Source organism: Triticum aestivum, chromosome 3D, assembly GCF_018294505.1.
Source record: "Triticum aestivum cultivar Chinese Spring chromosome 3D, IWGSC CS RefSeq v2.1, whole genome shotgun sequence".
NCBI lineage: Eukaryota > Viridiplantae > Streptophyta > Magnoliopsida > Poales > Poaceae > Triticum > Triticum aestivum.
The window spans coordinates 611,553,449-611,576,368 of record NC_057802.1 but is presented as its reverse complement, the minus strand read 5'-3'; positions in this window follow the sequence as shown (position 1 = coordinate 611,576,368).

Below are 22,920 nucleotides of genomic sequence, written 5' to 3'. Positions count from 1 at the left end.
AACTTCTCCCAGCCATGACACATGTACATGTGGCCCTCCTTGATGACCAACTCCACGTCCCACAGCCTGCGAAACCCGCTGCCGGCCTGTCGCAGCTTCACATTATTTGGCGGATCTTCACCCAGCATGTTCATAAAAGTGTCAGGCAGCCTCTGCAGTTTGGGACAAGGAGTGATGTAGCAAACAACAGAGTTATCATAATGAGATGGGTGAAGGGGAGATCTCTCCTTTTATATACCTGCCTCTTGGAGGAAGTCCCAAGTATGATACTGAAGAACTCGAAAGCATCCAACTCGTACTCCGGTGTGGCAGAGCGGAGCCTGCGGTGATGGCCTCCCCCCATCTCTAATAAGCAGCAGAAGAGACCAATTAGTATCTAGCTAGAAGCATATCTATAAACATAGAGCCAAGTTTCTAGACATGAAAGAAAACTGAGAAAAAAAGCAATGCACTTGTGCTCAACAACATCAACAACACTTAGTTAATTTGGTAGGTTAGTTGGCAATGGCAATTGGCACCCTTCAAAACTAGGGATTTCTTTAGACATGAAAGAAAACTGAAAATGTTGAAAAAAAGAGCATAGTAATCTAAAAATAGGGGAAAAATACACTTCTTCTTTCTCCTCTTTATCTTCTTTTTTTCATCTTTCTTCTTTCTTCTTAACCAAAACTAAACCTAAAGTTCCTTCTGGTGTGATCACATTGGAATACTTGTGGCAACAAATCATAGTTGCACCATATTTTAGGTGGCTCTAGGTGCCACACACCAAGCAAACAAACAAACCTCAAATCAGAAACTAAGGGTGTAGTGTCGTAAAATCAATTTACATTGTATGCAAATCAGAATGTATAGTTTACCTTTCCGCAAAAACGAAAAGGAAAAGACGGGTATAGTTTGCCTCTTATGACAGATTCCATAAGCAATATGCATGCCTTGTTGTTTTCTCAAATTAAACTAATTCGAGTGTTGCTGTTTGATGAATTTGAATATATGCAAAGGAATTTGAGGAAAGCTTTTGCTCTTCTCACTATTAGTTTCATAATCTTTTATACAACCCCTTCAAGGAGTCTGTGGATAACTTTCGTTTACAGTTCACTAGATATGTGTATTACATTTTCTATTGGAAATGCATTTGAATTCATTTATCACAAATTCTAATTCTAAAGTTTAACTCTGATGATACGGTTGCCATGTACCTACCAAGACATGCGAATTTTATTCTTGTATATAAAAGAACTCGTGCACTAATATTTACTTCACTGAAAGATTTTTCACTTTGAAGGGAAATAGTTTTTGTTCCATCATCTATTAATAATATAACAATAATAATTCATTATATGCCAATGAGTTGAGAAATCTGGCACTACATTATTTAAATGACACATAAAAAGCATAATGTACAAAAAATTAATCATGCATAACTAAACACTGTGGATCAATAATAGTATAGAAGATGATCCAACTAATAAGACTACTAGTGAGAATTGAGATTATACACATTTATAGTACAGAAGATGCTATCTATGCCAGATAGGAGGTCTCACCGGGTGGAGGAGGGGGCACCGGAGGGGTGGGGCGGCCGCGGTGGTGGAGGAGAGGGGCGCCGGGGCGGCCGGGTGGAGGAGGGGCGCCGGAGTGGCGGGGAGGCCGCGGTGGTGGAGCAGAGGGGCGCCGGGGCCGCCGGGTGGAGGAGGGAGCGCCGGAGCGGCGGGGCGGCCGTGGTGGTGGAGCAGAGGGGTGCCGGGGCCGCCGGGGTGGAGGAGGGGGTGCCGCGGCGACGTGGGTGGCGTGGGGCGGCGGCGGCTCGGCCACGGGCGGCGTGGCGCGACGACGGGGATGGCGCGGGGCGGGGAAGGGGGTCACCAGGGCTCCTGGGGCGGCGCGGTCACGGGGTTGGCGCGGGGCGGCGGCGGCATGGGGGCGGGATGGTACGGGGCGGCGGCGGCTCGGGCGCGGGCGGAGAGAGAGAGGGACAGATGTGGGGCGCGGGCGGGCGTCGATATGGATTTTAGTTAGGGCACGGTTCTTTGCCGTTCGCCAGCAGACGACAAAGATCCTAGCTAACGGGCATTAGCTTGGCCACTTTCTTTGCCGTCTGCTAGCAGACGGCAAAGAGTGGGGCCATTAGGTTTTTTTCTAAATAGCTTGTTAGTGGGGCCCACCTTTCTCTTTGTCGTCAGCCAGCTGACGACAAAGATTCTTTGCCGTCCGCTAGCAGACGGCAAAGAATTGGCTGATGGCAAAGACATTCTTTGCCATCAGCCAGTTCTTTGCCGTCCGTTTTTTGCAAGCTCACGGCAAAGACCTTCTTTGCCGTCCGCCAGCAGACGGCAAATAAGCAAACTCCAGTAGTGACACTACTCTAATGCAAGCAGTAGAGAGAAGAATAGGCGATCTCTGGTGATCAAAGGGGGGGCTTGCCTGGTTGCTCTGGCAAGAGAAGGGTGCGTCGTCGATGTAGTCGATCACAGGGGTACCGGCAGCGGTCTCAGGGTCTACCGGAAAGAAGTGACGGAGGGGGAACACAATAAATAACAGATCAATGAAAGCATCACAAAGCATAACATGACAAACGCAGTGCTAGGTGTTCCCTGACGCAGTGCTAGATGACACCGGCGAAGGGGGGAAAACATCCGGGAAAGTATTCCCGGAGTTTCGCGTTTTCGGACAGATGAACCGGAGGGGAAAAGTTGCGTGTTCGCTATGCTAGGGATGTGTGGAGGACGAACGGGCTGCGTATTCTGATTCGCCTCGTCGTTCTTAAGAACTTTCATGTATAAAGTATTTTCATCCGGGACACGATTGATTTTATATTAATTTTCAAACTTTTAACCGATTTACTAATTTCTGGATTTAATTTAATTCGAAAATAAATTGATGTTTAATTACTATGGGTACACAGAAGTGTACCCAACAAATGCAATAGAGAGTCTGACTGGTGGGTCCAGTCAGCTGAGTCAGCCGCTGACAAGTGAGCCTTATCCACTAGAACAGTGGAGTGGTCCCACCTGTCATTGTCTCAACCATTTATTCAGTGGTTAAATTTAACCCAGGGCTAATTAGAGGCGAGGCCCCACATGTTCAGGGAGCAATTAGATTAGTTAATTAGCTAGTTTAATTAATTTGTGGTTAATTAGGAGGCGGGTCCCAGCAGTCAGTGGCATTGGGCGTCATTAGCGGCTGGGTTACGCGGACACTTCAGCGGCGCCGACGTTTAGCCGCCAGCGACCAAAACACGGCGACGACACACGAGATATCGTCGGAAATCGGCTACAGGCCACCAAAACGGGCGTCGCTGGTCGCGTTCGAACGCCGTGAAGTACCGCGTCCAACGGTGCCAGGGGTGGGAGTGAGGAAGGTCCCTAGCGATGCCGGCGACGGGCAATGGTGATGGCCGGAGCTCGGCGAGCTCGGTTTCAGGGTTGCAGCGTATGGCGAGGCGACCAAATGGCATCAGATGGTTCCTAGGGAGCCCAGGAACACGAGGCAACGCTCGGTCACGAGTCTTGCGAGCTGTGGCCACGGCGGAGAGTCGAACGGCGGCGACGACTTCTCGGACGCGGTAGCGGAGCTAGCTAGTGGGGAGCCAGAGCTCAAGGGAAGAGGGGAGGATTGGGGGGGGAGGGGGGCTCACAGAGGGCCGGCAGGGCGCTCAGGGGAGCAAGGGTGCAGGAGTCGAGGGGATCGACGGCGAGGTAGCGGCGGCGTCCGACGAAGGAGATCGAGGCAGACGGCGTCGGGGCGGCTCCAGGGACGGCGAGCGGCGGCGGTGTTGGTGGAGATCCGATGAAGGTGCGATGGCAGCCGCAGGGGAGGGGGACGACACGAGCGTCGCATCGGTGGGAAGTCCGGCGACGGGGTCGGGGCGCTGGTGATGTGGGGAGATGGGGTCGGGGCAGTTGCCCGATCCAGATCGGGTCGTGGGGGGGGGGGAGAGGAACCGAGCGAGAGAGAGAGGGGATCAGGGGTAGTGGGGTGTGGGCTAGGGTTTGGTGGTCGGGAAGCCTAAGTAGGCCAAAGAGGGGGGCGGCTGGGCCGGCCAGTTGGCCTAGCATGGGGGGGGGGCTGTTTCTTTTCTTTTTCTTACCTTTCTGTTTTGCCTTTTTCTTATTTATTTCTTTTTTCTTTTTTTATTTTACTTTCTTTTAAGTTTACTTTTTAGTTAATATTAAAATGATCCCTAAATTAGTAATACCACGAAACCCACTGCCACAAAAGGTTTTACCAAAACAACTTAGTTTAGTATTTCATTAATTATAAAAGCATTTAAATATCGGTTTTTGCTACTGTTTTATTCACCTTAGAGTATTTAAACATTTTTTTAAAAGTGGGGTTTCTCCACCATAATTACCTACGCATTATTTGGCACAACCCGAACATTTTAGTTTTATTGTTTGAAAACTTTGATGTTTTGCCTTTAATTCAATTTTGAATTTGAATCGGTTCTGAACTATTGCGAGATTATCAACAGTAACCGTGGTGAAGTGGCCTCATTAGCAGAGGTTTACTGTAGCTTAATTATCCGGGCTTCACAATTCTCCTCCACTACAAGAAATCTCGTCCCGAGATTGAAGGGGGGGAAGTAAGGGGAAAGGGATTTGGTTACAGAATTCTAACGAGTCTTCTCGGTCTTAGTTGCTCTTCTCGAAGAGATCAAGCCATTACATTGATGTCTTCATTCCTCTACTTCGGTCATCATGATGAAGTCGGCATCCTTTCTTCGGGAACTCCATCGTACTTACGAAAGAATAAAGGGGGTATTCCGGGAGAACGAACCTCTGCAAGGTTGACTAACTAGTGGATAACATCGGGGAAGGTGGCGGAAAGTAACTCTTGAATTGAAACTTAAGAAATTATCGAGAGCAAAGTAATGAGGTAACATGGGAAGTTTCGAGCGGGCAGGCAACCGTTTGATGCCTGAAACAGAGCGTGAAAGGGGCTCAAAGCAACGGAATAAGTATTGTGTCTGATACCAGAATTGATGATCTCTCGGAAGGTGGCTCAGGAATTACATACAAGGCCATGCGCGAGGAACAACCTTGGAAACTGGGGGGTTACAGGAGAGTCAGGTTTCGATCCTGTGGAACTGTGGGTTATGGGCCCACCATGTGGTTTAAAACTAGAAAGGGCGGTGATATTTTGCACAGCCATGATAACAAGGCATGTTAGATGGTAGCCTGTCAGTTATGTCCGCAACAACATCGATACCAAGGGCGAGGGACGAAGAGGACCATTTTCTTGCTCGTTGAATGAGGCGGACCAATAGGCAAAGTTCTCATCCATCGGTGGTTACTGGAATGCTATCGACAAATGCAACAGGGTCTTACTGACATGGTTGTACATTAGGTGTTTACTTAAGCAGAAGAATATTACTGCTTAGATCATATGGATCACAAGGAAGGTTAAACAAATCAATGGAAAGGAAATGTGATCATCAGATCAAATAGAACAATGGAAAGGAAAATGTGTGACATGTATACCAAGGGTATACCCTTCCCAAGGACAAGCAGAGCATGATATCCATGACAGGATAGAAAGTATAAAACCATTAGTTAAGGGGAGAGGAATTTCATGACATTACCCCAAACAACGGTGTTTGGATAATTGATAAAGAAAATTTAACATTGTGCTTCCAATGTTTTTATTGAAAATCGGAGTAGCACATACATGCAACACGATAACATTGACATGGTCATCAGGTAAAGATCAGACTTTGGATACACAAAGGATCCATCAGGGATGACTTATAGAATAAGTCTTACAATTTCCTCATGGAAGAATGGTTAAGCTTGCTAAAGAGGAAACTATAACAATAGGTCCTCCGGCCAGGTGTGCTAGGCATGACATCACCTTAATGGGCCATATAACGACAAAATGTTGTAACTCTTGGAAATATGTTCCAACCATCATATCTGACCAAGATTCAGATCTGATTGGTGTCAGGATACCTCAGACTCAGGATGCTTGAAAAGAAAAGGTGCAACACTAATTGACGAATTGACGTTGCAAGATTCTCGGGAAATGGCGTCCAGAAGCAAGGCTCTGAAACAAGGGTTCATCATTAAACCAAGGAGAGGATGATGAGGTGGCTGATGGGCTAAGGACAATTCATTGAGATTTCCAAAAGATGGATTTCCACAATTATGTGAACAAGGAGATAACATTCGTCAGATCAAATGATATAATGATGTATGCTCGAGGAAACATACACAATGAAACATTGGTTGAAATTGCGCCCGAAATATGGGCATAGGTAGCATGATAAATGTTAGAATGGTGATTCGATAACCAAAGGTCTAAGAATGAAATGTCAACCATTGACTTCAAAGCAATAGGGGTTGCTAGAAGTTTTGGATTCGCACATCATAGTTCAATTGTCGGTTTTCCGGTTAGTAACAACACGGGGACCAAGGAATGAACGGAGATGGCAAGAAGTATCACTTGTATCAAGAATTCTTAAGGAGTGGTGAAATTCTCACGACATCCTTGGCATAAAAGATGGTAATACTCCAAGGTAAATAAGAACAAATGCTGGATATCAAGGAACTCAAGGTATATCACAAAACACGGACAGGTTTGTGTTGAACGGAAGGCAATAAAGTGGTTGATGATAGTACAAATCATCGAGGGAAAGGATGGTATTTCTCATCATGAATTCAATTGATATCCTGGAAGAGCTCAGAATGCTGATGATGATCATGACACAATTGTCGAGAGATTTCATGCAGGTGTAATCGATTGGCGATGACATCAAGTCAAAGAAATGATGAAGCGAAAGGTTATTGAAACCAAGGATAGGACACATACTCGAAATGAAGCTTGTTGTTCAAGGCGAAATGATATGACAAGTAAGATCAACGTAGGGTTAGCTCGTCATCAAAAATTGTGCTTCGTGAAGAAGGACCAGGTAGCACAGTTAAAAATTAGCACAATAATGATATAGTCAATCAGGCTAGGAATGAAGTGATCGGGTACAAACTTGTAAGCAAGGAAGATTGCTAAGAATAGTTGAATCGTAGAAAGGACACGATTCAGTTATCTGTGTACTCAAGTGACTAACCACTCAAAACCCAGCAAAAATTGGAATCGGTGAGAATGTAGTACTTGATGAAGAACTCATAAGAAGTTATGCTATTCCGTGATAATCTCGAGATACCAAGGGGTAATACTCGACGACAGATCAAAGTAGAGGTTGGACTGGGGTATTGCTCTGCAGAAGACAAGTGTTTAAACTTGCACGAGAAATGGTATTTAAAGGAGAACATGGTCGGAACCACGCTTGCAAAAGGCCAGATCCCAGATATAAGAACTTATACCAAGGGAATAATTAATTTAAGAGAAGCTTTAATGATACGATCTACATCATGTCCATGGGCATGAACACAAAGTTCAAGGTCGACTCCCACTTCTCCAATGCATAAAATTTCATTCACTGCTCTAGATAAAAATGATTTCAGTGTGAAAACCTACCCGGTGAATTACCAGAGGAGTATGACCCGTGAAAACTTTCGAGTTCACACAGATTAAGGAAGGCATAGGTTCAACCCATCGGGGCTTCTTAGAACATATACCCTGAACTTCAGGAGAAATTAACACAAGCTCAAAAGTAGAGCATGGTTCTCAAAAGTAGAGGATACAATTTACCAAAGGCATTATGTATCAGGGAAATAACTTCTTGATATTTCAACAATGGATCCGACGGTCCATACCAAAGCTGATGTGAGTATTGGCACACCACCAGAGGAAGAAACAATGCGAAAGAATTGGATTATAGAAGCAACTGGCTAATTCAAAGCTCACATGTAAAGGAACTATGATTTCCAAATCAAAGGATCAGAAGAAAATGCTCTGATTAAGGATGGATAAGTTGGGTAAGCTTAGGGGTAAAATCCACAACAATTTGATTGGTCGAGATTGAGCTCACGTTTAAAATGATGTCTGAGCCGAAAGGATGAATTCTAGGATCTGATTCAGGATTGCGAGCATTCGCAACATATTGAATCAATGGACTCAAAATGATAGTGACAAAGGCTGCCAATAAGATTACTATACTTATGGGATTAACCATAATGCAAGCAAGCAAGAATTTCAAGAGCAATAAGCGGCTAAGGATTTTCGGAAGATCGAATATTATTTCGAAGACCTTAGTGAAACAGATAAACAACTGGGGATGGGCGGATACTCGGTAAGTGTGAGGAATTATCTGTAGGGGTATTCAGGTGGCTTAGAACTGCAAGGCAGTAGGCACAAAGTATTCTCGGAACAATAGAGAGAATTTTCGGCGTATGTTGTAATAACAAGATCAATGGGATTGAAAGGGCAAGTGTATGTAGTTATCCATAAGGGTTTAATTCGGTGGTAGGGAATTGCAAAAGCAACGGGCACAAAGTCTCAAAAGAGTATCGGAGAGTAACTTTGAAATCTTCTGGTGCAGCCGGCGATCATCTGGACTAAAGGGGCTCTCCGGGAGAAAGTGTTTTCGAGAACCTAAAGTTAGATTTTCAGAAAATTATTTAACCCGAATAGAAGAGAGATTAGATTCCTAGAGTATAGACGAGGAGTAAAAGATCCTAATGCCACCCAATGGCGACGTGGGCCTGTAAGCCACACAGCCATGTTAGTAAAACAATTTTCACAGACTAGACTCAACTTCGGCCAAGGAGTTTGGAAGGGGGATTCCTACAGGCAGTCGGCTCTGATACCAACTTGTGACGCCCCCGATTCAATCGTACACTAATCATACACGCAAACGTGTACGATCAATATCAGGGACTCACGGGTAGATATCACAACACAACTCTATAAATAAAATAGGTCATACAAGCATCATAATACAAGCCAGGGGCCTCGAGGGCTTGAATACAAGTGCTCGATCATAGACGAGTCAGCGGAAGCAACAATATCTGAGTACAGACATAAGTTAAACAAGTTGCCATAAGATGGCTAGCACAAACTGGGATACAGATCGAAAGAGGCGTAGTCCTCCTGCTTGGGATCCTCCTAAACTACTCCTGGTCGTCGGCGGCGGCCTGCACGTAGTAGTAGACACCTCCGGTGTAGTAGGGGTCGTCGTTGACGGTGGCGTCTAGCTCCTGGGCTCCAGCATCTGGTTGCGACAACCAGGAAGAAAGGAAAAGGGGGAAAAGGGGGAGAAAAGCAACTGTGAGTACTCATCCAAAGTACTCGCAAGCAAGGAGCTACACTACATATGCATGAGTATATGTGTAAAGGGGCAATAATGATGGACTGGACTGCAGAATGCCAGAATAAGAGGGGGATAGCTAGTCCTGTCGAAGACTACGCTTCTGGCAGCCTCCATCTTGCAGCATGTAGAAGACATTAGATGGTAAGTTCACCAAGTATTATCGCATAGCATAATCCTACCCGGCGATCCTCCCCTCGTCGTCCCGTGTGAGAGCGATCACCGGGTTATATCTGGCACTTGAAAGGGTGTCTTTTATTAAGTATCCGGTTCTAGTTGTCATAAGGTCAAGGTACAACTCCAAGTCGTCCTGTTACCGAAGGTCACGGCTATTCGAATAGATAAACTTTCCTGCAGGGGTGCACCACATTACCCGACACGCTCGATCCCTCTGGCCCAGCACACTTTCCTGGGTCATGTACAGCCTCGGGAGATCAACACGTCGCAGCCCCACCTAGGCTCAACAGAGAGGTCAGCACGCCGGTCTAAATCCTATACGCGCAGGGGTCTGGGCCCATCGCCCATTGCACACCTGCACGTTGCGTACGCGGCCGGAAGCAGACCTAGCCCCCTTAATACAAGCGCGAGCTTACGGTCCAATGCGGCGCGTACCGCTCAGTCGCTGACGTCAAAAAGTGATTCGGCTGATACCACGACGCCGGTTGCCCATATCTTGTCCCACGTGGCGGTTAGTGCGTATAAGGTCAACGACCCAACTCAGATCAAATACCAAGATCTCCTTAAGTGTGTTATTATGAAGTAACCGCGGACGCCGACCAGGGTTAGGCCCACCTCTCTCCTAGGTGGTCTCAACCTGCCTTATCGCTCCGCCACAAAGTAACAGTCGGGGGCCGTCGGGAACTCAGGCCAACCACTACCTGGATGGAGCCACCTGTCCTTTCAGCCCCCACAACGGAATCACATGCGGGTACTCAACGAGCCGACCCGACTTTAGTCACCACCTGTATAGTATGAATGTATATATGTATATACCCGTGATCACCTCCCGAGTGATCACGGCCCGATAGTATAGCATGGCAGACGGACAAGAATGTAGGGCCACTGATGGATACTAGCATCCTATACTAAGCATTTAGGATTGCAGGTAAGGGTAACAACTGTAGCAACAATGACAGGCTATGCAGCAGAATAGGATTAACTGAAAGCAGTAACTGTTGGGGAACGTAGTAATTTCAAAAAAATTCCTACGCACACGCAAGATCATGGTGATGCATAGCAACGAGAGGGGAGAGTGTTGTCCATGTACCCTCGTAGACCGACAGCGGAAGCGTTATCACAACACGGTTGATGTAGTCGTACATCTTCACGATCCGACGGATCAAGTACCGAACGTACGACACCTCCGAGTTCTACACACGTTCAGCTCGATGACGTCCCTCGAACTCCGATCCAGCCGAGTGTTGAGGGAGAGTTTCGTCAGCACGACGGCGTGGTGACGATGATGATGTTCCACCGACGCAGGGCTTCGCCTAAGCTCCGCAACGGTATTATCGAGGTGTAATATGGTGGAGGGGGGCACCGCACACGGCTAAGAGATCTCAAGGATCAATTGTTGTGTCTCTGGGGTGCCCCCTGCCCCCGTATATAAAGGAGCAAGGGGGAGGCAGCCGGCCAAGGGGAGAGGTACGCCATAGGGGGGAGTCCTACTCCCACCGGGAGTAGGACTCCTCCTTTCCTTGTGGGAGTAGGAGAAGGGAAGGGGGAAGGAGAAAGAAGTAAGGGTGCGCCCCCCTTCCCTAGTCCAATTCGGACCAGACCATGGGGAGGGGTGCGGCCACCTTTTGAGGCCTTTCTCTCCTTTCCCGTATGGCCCATTAAGGCCCCATACGAATTCCCGTAACTCTCCGGTACTCCGAAAAATACCCGAATCACTCGGAACCTTTCCGTTGTCCGAATATAGTCGTCCAATATATCGATTTTTACGTCTCGACCATTTCGAGACTCCTCGTCATATCCCCGATCTTATCCGGGACTCCGAACTCCTTCGGTACATCAAAACTCAATAAAACTGTTATCGTAACGTTAAGCGTGCGGGCCCTACGGGTTCGAGAACTATGTAGACATGACCGAGACACGTCTCCGGTCAATAACCAATAGCGGGACCTGGATGCCCATATTGGCTCCCACATATTCTACGAAGATCTTTATCGGTCAGACCGCATAACAACATACGTTGTTCCCTTTGTCACCGGTATGTTACTTGCCCGAGATTTGATCGTCGGTATCTTGATACCTAGTTCAATCTCGTTACCGGCAAGTCTCTTTACTCGTTCCGTAACACATCATCCCGCAACTAACTCATTAGTCACAATGCTTGCAAGGCTTATAGTGATGTGCATTACCGAGTGGGCCCAGAGATACCTCTCCGACAATTGGAGTGACAAATCCTAATCTCGAAATACGCCAACCCAACAAGTACCTTTGGAGACACCTGTAGAGCACCTTTATAATCACCCATTTACGTTGTGACGTTGGTAGCACACAAAGTGTTCCTCCGGTAAACGGGAGTTGCATAATCTCATAGTCATAGGAACATGTATAAGTCATGAAGAAAGCAATAGCAACATACTAAACGATCGGGTGCTAAGCTAACGGAATGGGTCAAGTCAATCACGTCATTCTCCTAATGAGGTGATCCCGTTAATCAAATGACAACTCATGTCTATGGCTAGGAAACATAACCATCTTTGATTAACGAGCTAGTCAAGTAGAGGCATACTAGTGACACTCTGTTTGTCTATGTATTCACACATGTATTATGTTTCCGGTTAATACAATTCTAGCATGAATAATAAACATTTATCATGATATAAGGAAATATATAATACTTTATTATTGCCTCTAGGGCATATTTCCTTCAGTCTCCCACTTGCACTAGAGTCAATAATCTAGTTCACATCGCCATGTGATTTAACATCAATAATTCACATCACCATGTGATTAACACCCATAGTTCACATCTCTATGTGACCAACACTCAAAGGGTTTACTAGAGTCAATAATCTAGTTCACATTGCTATGTGATTAACACCCAAAGAGTACTAAGGTGTGATCATGTTTTGATTGTGAGATAATTTTAGTCAACGGGTCTGTCACATTCAGATCCGTAAGTATATTTGCAAATCTCTATGTCTGCAATGCTCTGCACGGAGCTACTCTAGCTAATTGCTCCCACTTTCAATATGTATCTAGACCGAGACTTAGAGTCATCTAGATTAGTGTCAAAACTTGCATCGACGTAACCCTTTACGACGAACCTTTTGTCACTTCCATAATCGAGAAACATGTCCTTATTCCACTAAGGATAATTTTGACCGCTGTCCAGTGATCTACTCCTAGATCACTATTGTACTCCCTTGCCAAAATCAGTGTAGGGTATACAATAGATCTGGTACACAGCATGGCATACTTTATAGAACCTATGGCCAAGGCATAGGGAATGACTTTCATTCTCTTTCTATCTTCTGCCGTGGTCGGGCTTTGAGTCTTACTCAATTTCACACCTTGTAACACAGGCAAGAACTCTTTCTTTGACTGTTCTATTTTGAACTACTTCAAAATCTTGTTAAGGTATGTACTCATTGAAAAACTTATCAAGCATCTTCATCTATCTCTATAGATCTTGATGCTCAATATGTAAGCAGCTTCACCGAGGGCTTTCTTTTGAAAAACTCCTTTCAAACACTCCTTTATGCTTTGCAGAATAATTCTACATTATTTCCGATCAACAATATGTCATTCATATATACTTATCGGAAATGTTGTAGTGCTCCCACTCACTTTCTTGTAAATACAGGCTTCACCGCAAGTCTGTATAACACTATATCCTTTGATCAACTTATCAAAGTGTATATTCCAACTCCGAGATGCTTGCAAAAGTCCATAGATGGATCGCTGGAGCTTGCATATTTTGTTAGCACCTCTTAGGATTGACAAAACCTCCTGGTTGCATCATATACAACTCTTCTTTAATAAATCCATTAAGGAATGTAGTTTTGTTTATCCATTTGCCAGATTTCATAAAATGCGGCAATTGCTAACATGATTCAGACAGACTTTAAGCATAGATACAAGTGAGAAACTCTCTCATCGTAGTCAACACCATAAACTTGTCGAAAACCTTTTGCGACAATTCTAGCTTTGTAGATAGTAACACTACTATCAGCGTCTATCTTCCTCTTGAAGATCCATTTAATCTCAATGGCTCGCCGATCATCAGGCAAGTCAACCGAAGTCCATAGTTTGTTCTTCATACATGGATCTCATCTCAGATTTCATGGCCTCAAGCCATTTCCCGGAATCTGCGCTCACCATCGCTTCTTCATAGTCCGTAGGTTCGTCATGGTCTAGTAACATAACCTCCAGAATAGGATTACCATACCACTCTGGTGCGGATCTTACTCTGGTTGACCTACGAGGTTCAGTAATAACTTGATATGAAGTTCCATGATCATCATCATTAACTTCCTCACTAATTGGTGTAGGAGTCACAGGCACAGATTTCTGTGATGAACTACTTTCCAATAAGGGAGCAGGTACAGTTACCTCATCAAGTTCTACTTTCCTCCCACTCATTTCTTTCGAGAGAAACTCCTTCTCTAGAAAGGATCCATACTAAGCAACAAATGTCTTGCCTTCAGATCTGTGATAGAAGGTGTACCCAACTGTCTCCTTTGGGTATCCTATGAAGACACATTTCTCCGATTTGGGTTTGAGCTTATCAGGATGAAACTTTTTCACATAAGCATTGCAACCCCAAACTTTAAGAAACGACAACTTTGGTTTCTTGCCAAACCACAGTTCATAAGGCGTCGTCTCAACGGATTTTGATGGTGCCCTATTTAACGTGAATGTAGCTGTCTCTAATGCATAACCCCAAAACGATAGTGATAAATTGGTAAGAGACATCATAGATTGCACTATATCCAATAAAGTACGGTTATGACGTTCGGACACACCATTATGCTGTGGTGTTCCAGGTGGCATAAATTTGTGAAACTATTCCACATTGTTTTAATTGAAGTCCAAACTCATAACTCAAATATTTGTCTCTACGATCAGATCATAGAAACTTTATTTTCTTGTCACGATGATTTTCCACTTCACTCTGAAATTCTTTCAACTTTTCAAATGTTTCAGATTTATTTTTCATCAAGTAGATATACCCATATCTGCTCAAATCATCTGTGAAGGTGAGAAAATAACGATATCCGCCACGAACCTCAATATTCATTGGACCACATACATCTGTATGTATGACTTCCAACAAATCTGTTGCTCTCTCCATAGTTCCGGAGAACGGCGTTTTAGTCATCTTGCCCATGAGGCATGGTTCGCAAGCATCAAGTGATTCATAATCAATTGATTCCAAAATCCATCAGTATGGAGTTTCTTCATGCGCTTTACACCAATATGACCTAAACAGCAGTGCCACAAATAAGTTGCACTATCATTATTAACTTTGCATCTTTTGGCTTCAATATTATGAATATGTGTATCACTACGATCGAGATCCAACAAACCATTTTGTTGGTGTGTATGACCATAAAAGGTTTTTATTCATGTAAACAGAACAATAATTGTTCTCTAACTTAAATGAATAACCGTATTGCAATAAACATGATCAAATCATATTAATGCTCAACGCAAACACCAAATAACACTTATTTAGTTTCAACACTAATCCCGAAAGTACAGGGAGTGTGCGATGATGATCATATCAATCTTGGAACTACTTCCAACACACATCGTCACCTCGCCTTTTACTAGTCTCTGTTTATTCTGCAACTCCCGTTTCGAGTTACTACTCTTAGCAACTGAACCAGTATCAAATACCGAGGGGTTGCTATAAACACTAGTAAAGTACACATCAATAACATGTATATCCAATATACCTTTGTTCACTTTGCCATCCTTCTTATCCACCAAATAGTTGGGGTAGTTCCGCTTCCAGTGACCAGTCCCTTTGCAGTAGAAGCACTTAGTCTCAGGCTTAGGACCAGACTTAGGCTTCTTCACTTGAGCAGCAACTTGCTTGCCGTTCTTCTTGAAGTTCCCCTTCTTCCCTTTGCCCTTTTCTTGAAACTAGTGGTCTCATCAACCATCAACACTTGATGTTTTTCTTGATTTCTACCTTCGTCGATTTCAGCATCACGAAGAGCTCGGGAATTACTTTCGTCATCCCTTGCATACTATAGTTCATCACGAAGTTCTACTAACTTGGTGATGGTGACTAGAGAATTCTGTCAATCACTATTTTATCTGGAAGATAAACTCCCACTTGATTCAAGCGATTGTAGTACCCAGACAATCTGAGCACATGCTCACTAGTTGAGCGATTCTCCTCCATCTTTTAGCTATAGAACTTGTTGGAGACTTCATATCTCTCAACTCGGGTATTTGCTTGAAATATTAACTTCAACTCCTGGAACATCTCATATGGTCCATGACGTTCAAAACGTCTTTGAAGTCCCGATTCTAAGCCGTTAAGCATGGTGCACTAAACTATCAAGTAGTCATCATATTGAGCTAGCCAAACGTTCATAACGTCTGCATCTGCTCCTGCAATAGGTCTGTCACCTAGCGGTGCATCAAGGACATAATTTTTCTGTGCAGCAATGAGGATAATCCTCAGATCACGGATCCAATCCGCATCTTTGCTACTAACATCTTTCAACATAATTTTTCTCTAGGAACATATCAAAAATAAACACAGGGAAGCAACAACGCGAGCTATTGATCTATAACATAATTTGCAAAATACTATCAGGACTAAGTTCATGATAAATTTAAGTTCAATTAATCATATTACTTAAGAACTCCCACTTAGATAGACATCCCTCTAATCCTCTAAGTGATCACGTGATCCATATCAACTAAACCATGTCCGATCATCACGTGAGATGGAGTAGTTTCAATGGTGAACATCACTATGTTGATCATATCTACTATATGATTCACGCTCGACCTTTCGGTCTCCGTGTTCCGAGGCCATATCTGTTATATGCTAGGCTCGTCAAGTTTAACCTGAGTATTCCGCGTGTGCAACTGTTTTGCACCCGTTGTATTTGAACGTAGAGCCTATCACACCCGATCATCACGTGGTGTCTCAGCACGAAGAACTTTCGCAACGGTGCATACTCAGGGAGAACACTTATACTTTGATAATTTAGTGAAGGATCATCTTATAATGCTACCGTCAAACAAAGCAAGATAAGATGCATAAAGGATTAACATCACATGCAATCAATATAAGTGATATGATATGGCCATCATCATCTTGTGCTTGTGATCTCCATCTCCGAAGCACCGTGCTTGTGATCTCCATCTCCGAAGCACCGTCATGATCACCATCGTCACCGGCGCGACACCTTGATCTCCATCGTAGCATCGTTGTCGTCTCGCCAACTTATTGCTTTTACGACTATCGCTACCGCTTAGTGATAAAGTAAAACTATTACATGGCGATTGCATCTCATACAATAAAGCGACAACCATATGGCTCCTGCCAGTTGCCGATAACTCGGTTACAAAACATGATCATCTCATACAACACATTATATCACATCATGTCTTGACCATATCACATCACAACATGCCCTGCAAAAACAAGTTAGACGTCCTCTACTTTGTTGTTGCATATTTTACGTGGCTGCTACGGGCTTAGCAAGAACCGTTCTTACCTACGCATCAAAACCACAACGATAGTTTGTCAAGTTGGTGCTGTTTTAACCTTCGCAAGGACCGGGCGTAGCCACACTCGGTTCAACTAAAGTGAGAGAGACAGACACCCGCCGGTCACCTTTAAGCAACGAGTGCTCGCAACGGTGAAACCAGTCTCGCGTAAGCGTACGCGTAATGTCGGTCCGGGCCGCTTCATCTCACAATACCGCTGAACCAAAGTATGACATGCTGGTAAGCAGTATGACTTATATCGCCCACAACTCACTTGTGTTCTACTCGTGCATAGCATCAACGCATAAAACCAGGCTCGGATGCCACTGTTGGGGAACGTAGTAATTTCAAAAAATTTCCTACGCACACGCAAGATCATGGTGATGCATAGCAACGAGAGGGGAGAGTGTTGTCCACGTACCCTCGTAGACCGACAGCGGAAGCGTTATCACAACGCGGTTGATGTAGTCGTACGTCTTCACGATCCGACCGATCAAGTACCGAACGTACGGCACCTCCGAGTTCTACACACGTTCAGCTCGATGACGTCCCTCGAACTCCGATCCAGCCGAGTGTTGAGGGAGAGTTTCGTCAGCACGACGGCGTGGTGACGATGATGATGTTCCACCGACGCAGGGCTTCGCCTAAGCTCCGCAACGGTATTATCGAGGTGTAATATGGTGGAGGGGGGCACCGCACACGGCTAAGAGATCTCAAGGATCAATTGTTGTGTCTCTGGGGTGCCCCCCTGCCCCCGTATATAAAGGAGCAAGGGGGAGGCAGCCGGCCAAGGGGAGAGGCGCGCCATAGGGGGGAGTCCTACTCCCACCGGGAGTAGGACTCCTCCTTTCCTTGTGGGAGTAGGAGAAGGGAAGGGGGAAGGAGAAAGAAGGAAGGGTGCGCCCCCCTTCCCTAGTCCAATTCGGACCAGACCATGGGGAGGGGTGCGGCCACCTTTTGAGGCCTTTCTCTCCTTTCCCGTATGGCCCATTAAGGCCCAATACGAATTCCCGTAACTCTCCGGTACTCCGAAAAATACCCGAATCACTCGGAACCTTTCCGAAGTCCGAATATAGTCGTCCAATATATCGATTTTTACGTCTCGACCATTTCGAGACTCCTCGTCATATCCCCGATCTCATCCGGGACTCCGAACTCCTTCGGTACATCAAAACTCAATAAAACTGTCATCGTAACGTTAAGCGTGCGGACCCTACGGGTTCGAGAACTATGTAGACATGACCGAGACACGTCTCCGGTCAATAACCAATAGCGGGACCTGGATGCCCATATTGGCTCCCACATATTCTACGAAGATCTTTATCGGTCAGACCGCATAACAACATACGTTGTTCCCTTTGTCACCGGTATGTTACTTGCCCGAGATTTGATCGTCGGTATCTCGATACCTAGTTCAATCTCGTTACCGGCAAGTCTCTTTACTCGTTCCGTAACACATCATCCCGCAACTAACTCATTAGTCACAATGCTTGCAAGGCTTATAGTGATGTGCATTACCGAGTGGGCCCAGAGATACCTCTCCGACAATTGGAGTGACAAATCCTAATCTCGAAATACGCCAACCCAACAAGTACCTTTGGAGACACCTGTAGAGCACCTTTATAATCACCCATTTACGTTGTGACGTTTGGTAGCACACAAAGTGTTCCTCCGGTAAACGGGAGTTGCATAATCTCATAGTCATAGGAACATGTATAAGTCATGAAGAAAGCAATAGCAACATACTAAACGATCGGGTGCTAAGCTAACGGAATGGGTCAAGTCAATCACGTCATTCTCCTAATGAGGTGATCCCGTTAATCAAATGACAACTCATGTCTATGGCTAGGAAACATAACCATCTTTGATTAACGAGCTAGTCAAGTAGAGGCATACTAGTGACACTCTGTTTGTCTATGTATTCACACATGTATTATGTTTCCGGTTAATACAATTCTAGCATGAATAATAAACATTTATCATGATATAAGGAAATATATAATACTTTATTATTGCCTCTAGGGCATATTTCCTTCAGTAACATGCTACACTACTCTAATGCAAGCAGTAGAGAGAAGAATAGGCGATATCTGGTGATCAAAGGGGGGGGGCTTGCCTGGTTGCTCCGGCAAGAGAAGGGTTCGTCGTCGATGTAGTCGATCACAGGGGTACCGGTAGCGGTCTCAGGGTCTACCGGGAAGAAGAATGGAGGGGGAACACAATAAATAACAGAGCAATCAAAGCATCACAAAGCATAACATGACAAACGCGGTGCTAGGTGTGCCCTAACGCAGTGCTAGATGATACCGGCGAAGGGGGGAAACATCCGGGAAAGTATTCCCGGAGTTTCGCGTTTTCGGACAGATGAACCGGAGGGGAAATTTTGCGTGTTCGCTATGCTAGGGATGTGTGGCGGACGAACGGGCTGCGTATTCTGATTCGCCTCGTCATTCTGAGCAACTTTCATGTATAAAGTATTTTCATCAGAGACACAATTGATTTTATATTAATTTTGAAACTTTTAACTGATTTACTAATTTCTGGATTTAATTTAATTCGAAAATAAATTAATGTTTAATTACTATGGGTACACAGAAGTGTACCCAGCAAATGCAATAGAGAGTTTGACTGGTGGGTCCAGTCAGCTGAGTCAGCCGCTGACAAGTCAGCCTTATCCACTAGAACAGTGGAGTGGTCCCACCTGTCATTGTCTCAACCATTTATTCAGTTGTTAAATTTAACCCAGGGCTAATTAGAGGGGAGGCCCCACATGTTCAGGGAGCAATTAGATTAGTTAATTAGCCAGTTTAATTAATTTGTGGTTAATTAGGAGGCGGGTCCCAGCAGTCAGTGGCACTGGGCGTCATTAGCGGCTGGGTTACGCGGACACTTCAGCGGCGTCGACGTTTAGCCGCCAGCGACCAAAACATGGCGACGACACACGAGATATCGTCGGAAATCGGCTACAGGCCACCAAAACGGGCATCACTGGTCGTGTTCGAACGCCGTGAAGTCCCGCGTCCAACGGTGCTAGGGGTGGGAGTGAGGAAGGTCCCAAGCGACGCCGGCGACGGGCAATGGCGATGGCCGGAGCTCGGCGAGCTCGGTTTCAGTGTTGCAGCGTATGGCGAGGCGACCAAAGGGCATCATATGGCTCCTAGGGAGCCCAGGAACACGAGGCAAAGCTCGGTCACGAGTCCTGCGAGCTGTGGCCACGGCGGAGAGTCAAACGACGGCGACGACTTCTCGGACGCGGTAGCGGAGCTAGCTAGTGGGGGAGCCAGAGCTCGAGGGAAGAGGGTGTTGGAAATATGCCCTAGAGGCAATAATAAAATGGTTATTATTGTATTTCCTTGTTCATGATAATTGTGTGTTGTTCATGCTATAATTGTGTTATCCGGAAATCGTAATACATGTGTGAATACATAGACCACAACATGTCCCTAGTGAGCCTCTAGTTGACTAGCTCGTCGATCAACAGATATTCATGGTTTCCTGACTATGGACATTGGATGTCATTGATAATGGGATCACATCATTAGGAGAATGATGTCATGGACAAGACCCAATCCTAAGCATAGCACAAGATCGTGTAGTTCGTTTGCTAGAGCTTTTCCAAATGTCAAGTATCATTTCCTTAGACCATGAGATTGTGCAACTCCCGGATACCATAGGAGTGCTTTGGGTGTGCCAAACGTCACAACGTAACTGGGTGGCTATAAAGGTGCACTACGGGTATCTCCGAAAGTGTCTGTTGGGTTGGCACGAATCGAGACTGGGATTTGTCACTCCGTATGATGGAGAGGTATCTCTGGGCCCACTCGGTAATACATCATCATAATGAGCTCAATGTGACCAAGTGTTTGGTCACGGGATCATGCATTACGGTACGAGTAAAGTGACTTGCCGGTAACGAGATTGAACAAGGTATTGGGATACCGACGATCGAATCTCGGGCAAGTAACGTACCGATTGACAAAGGGAATTGTATACGGGATTGATTGAATCCTCGACATCGTGGTTCATCCGATGAGATCATCGTGGAACATGTGGGAGCCAACATGGGTATCCAGATCCCGCTGTTGGTTATTGACCGGAGAGTCGTCTCGGTCATGTCTGCATGTCTCCCGAACCCGTAGGGTCTACACACTTAAGGTTCGGTGACGCTAGGGTTGTAGAGATATTAGTATGCGGATAACCGAAAGTCGTTCGGAGTCCCGGATGAGATCCCGGACGTCACGAGGAGTTCCGGAATGGTCCGGAGGTAAAGATTTATATATGGAAGTCCTATTTTGGCCACCGGAAAATGTTCGGGATTTTTCGGTATTGTACCGGGAAGGTTCTAGAAGGTTCCGAAGTGGGGCCCACCTGCATGGGGGGACCCACATGAACGTGGGTAGTGGGGGCAAGGCCCCACACCCCTGGTCAAGGCGCACCAAGATCCCACCTTAGAAGGAATAAGATCATATCCCGAAGGGATAAGATCAAGATCCCTAAAAAGGGGGATAACAATCGGTGGGGAAGGGAAATGATGGGATTTCTTTCCCCCACCTTTGCCAACGCCCCAATGGACTTGGAGGGCAAGAAACCAGCCCCCTCCACCCCTATATATAGTGGGGAGGCGCATGGGAGCAGCACCCCAAGCCCTGGCGCGTCCCTCCCTCCCGTGACACCTCTTCCTCCCCGCTTGCGCTTGGCGAAGCCCTGCCGGGATCCCGCTACTTCCACCACCACGCCGTCGTGCTGCTGAATCTCCATCAACTTCTCCTCCCCCCTTGCTGGATCAAGAAGGAGGAGACGTCCCCACTCCGTACGTGTGTTGAACGCGGAGGTGCCATCCGTTCGGCGCTAGGATCATCGGTGATTTGGATCACGACGAGTACGACTACATCAACCCCGTTCTCTTGAACGCTTCCGCTCGGGATCTACAAGGGTATGTAGATGCACTCCTCCCCTCTTGTTGCTAGCATCTCCTAGATTGATCTTGGTGACACATAGGAAAATTTTGAATTTCTGCTACGTTCCCCAACAGTGGCATCATGAGCCAGGTCTATGCGTAGATTCTATGCACGAGTAGAACACAAAGTAGTTGTGGGCGATGATTTGTTCAATTTGCTTGCCGTTACTAGTATTATCTTGATTTGGCGGCATTGTGGGATGAAGTGGCCCGGACCGACCTTACACATACTCTTACGTGAGACAGGTTCCACCGACTGACATGCACTTGATGCATAAGGTGGCTAGCGGGTGTCTGTCTCTCCCACTTTAGTTGGATCAGATTCGACGAAAAAGGGTCCTTATGAAGGGTAAATAGCAATTGGCATATCACCGTTGTGGCTTTTGCGTAGGTAAGAAACGTTCTTGCTAGAAACCCATAGCAGCCACGTAAAACATGCAACAACAATTAGAAGACGTCTAACTTGTTTTTGCAGGGTATGCTATGTGATGTGATATGGCCAAAAGGATGTGATGAATTATATATGTGATGTATGAGATTGATCATGTTCTTGTAATAGGAATCACGACTTGCATGTCGATGAGTATGACAACCGGCAGGAGCCATAGGAGTTGTCTTAATTTATTGTATGACCTGCGTGTCAATGAAAACGCCATGTAATTACTTTACTTTATTGCTAACCGTTAGCCATAGTAGTAGAAGTAATAGTTGGCGAGACAACTTCATGAAGACACGATGATGGAGATCATGGTGTCATGCCGGTGACGAAGGTGATCATGCCGCGCCTCGAAGATGGAGATCAAAGGCGCAAGATGATATTGGCCATATCATGTCACTTTATGATTTGCATGTGATGTTTGTCATGTTTACATCTTATTTGCTTAGAACGACGGTAGCATAAATAAGATGATCCCTCACTAAAATTTCAAGAGATGTGTTCCCCCTAACTGTGCACCGTTGCGAAGGTTCGTTGTTTCGAAGCACCACGTGATTATTGGGTGTGATATATTCTAACGTTCGCATACAACGGGTGTAAGCCAGATTTACACATGCGAAACACTTAGGT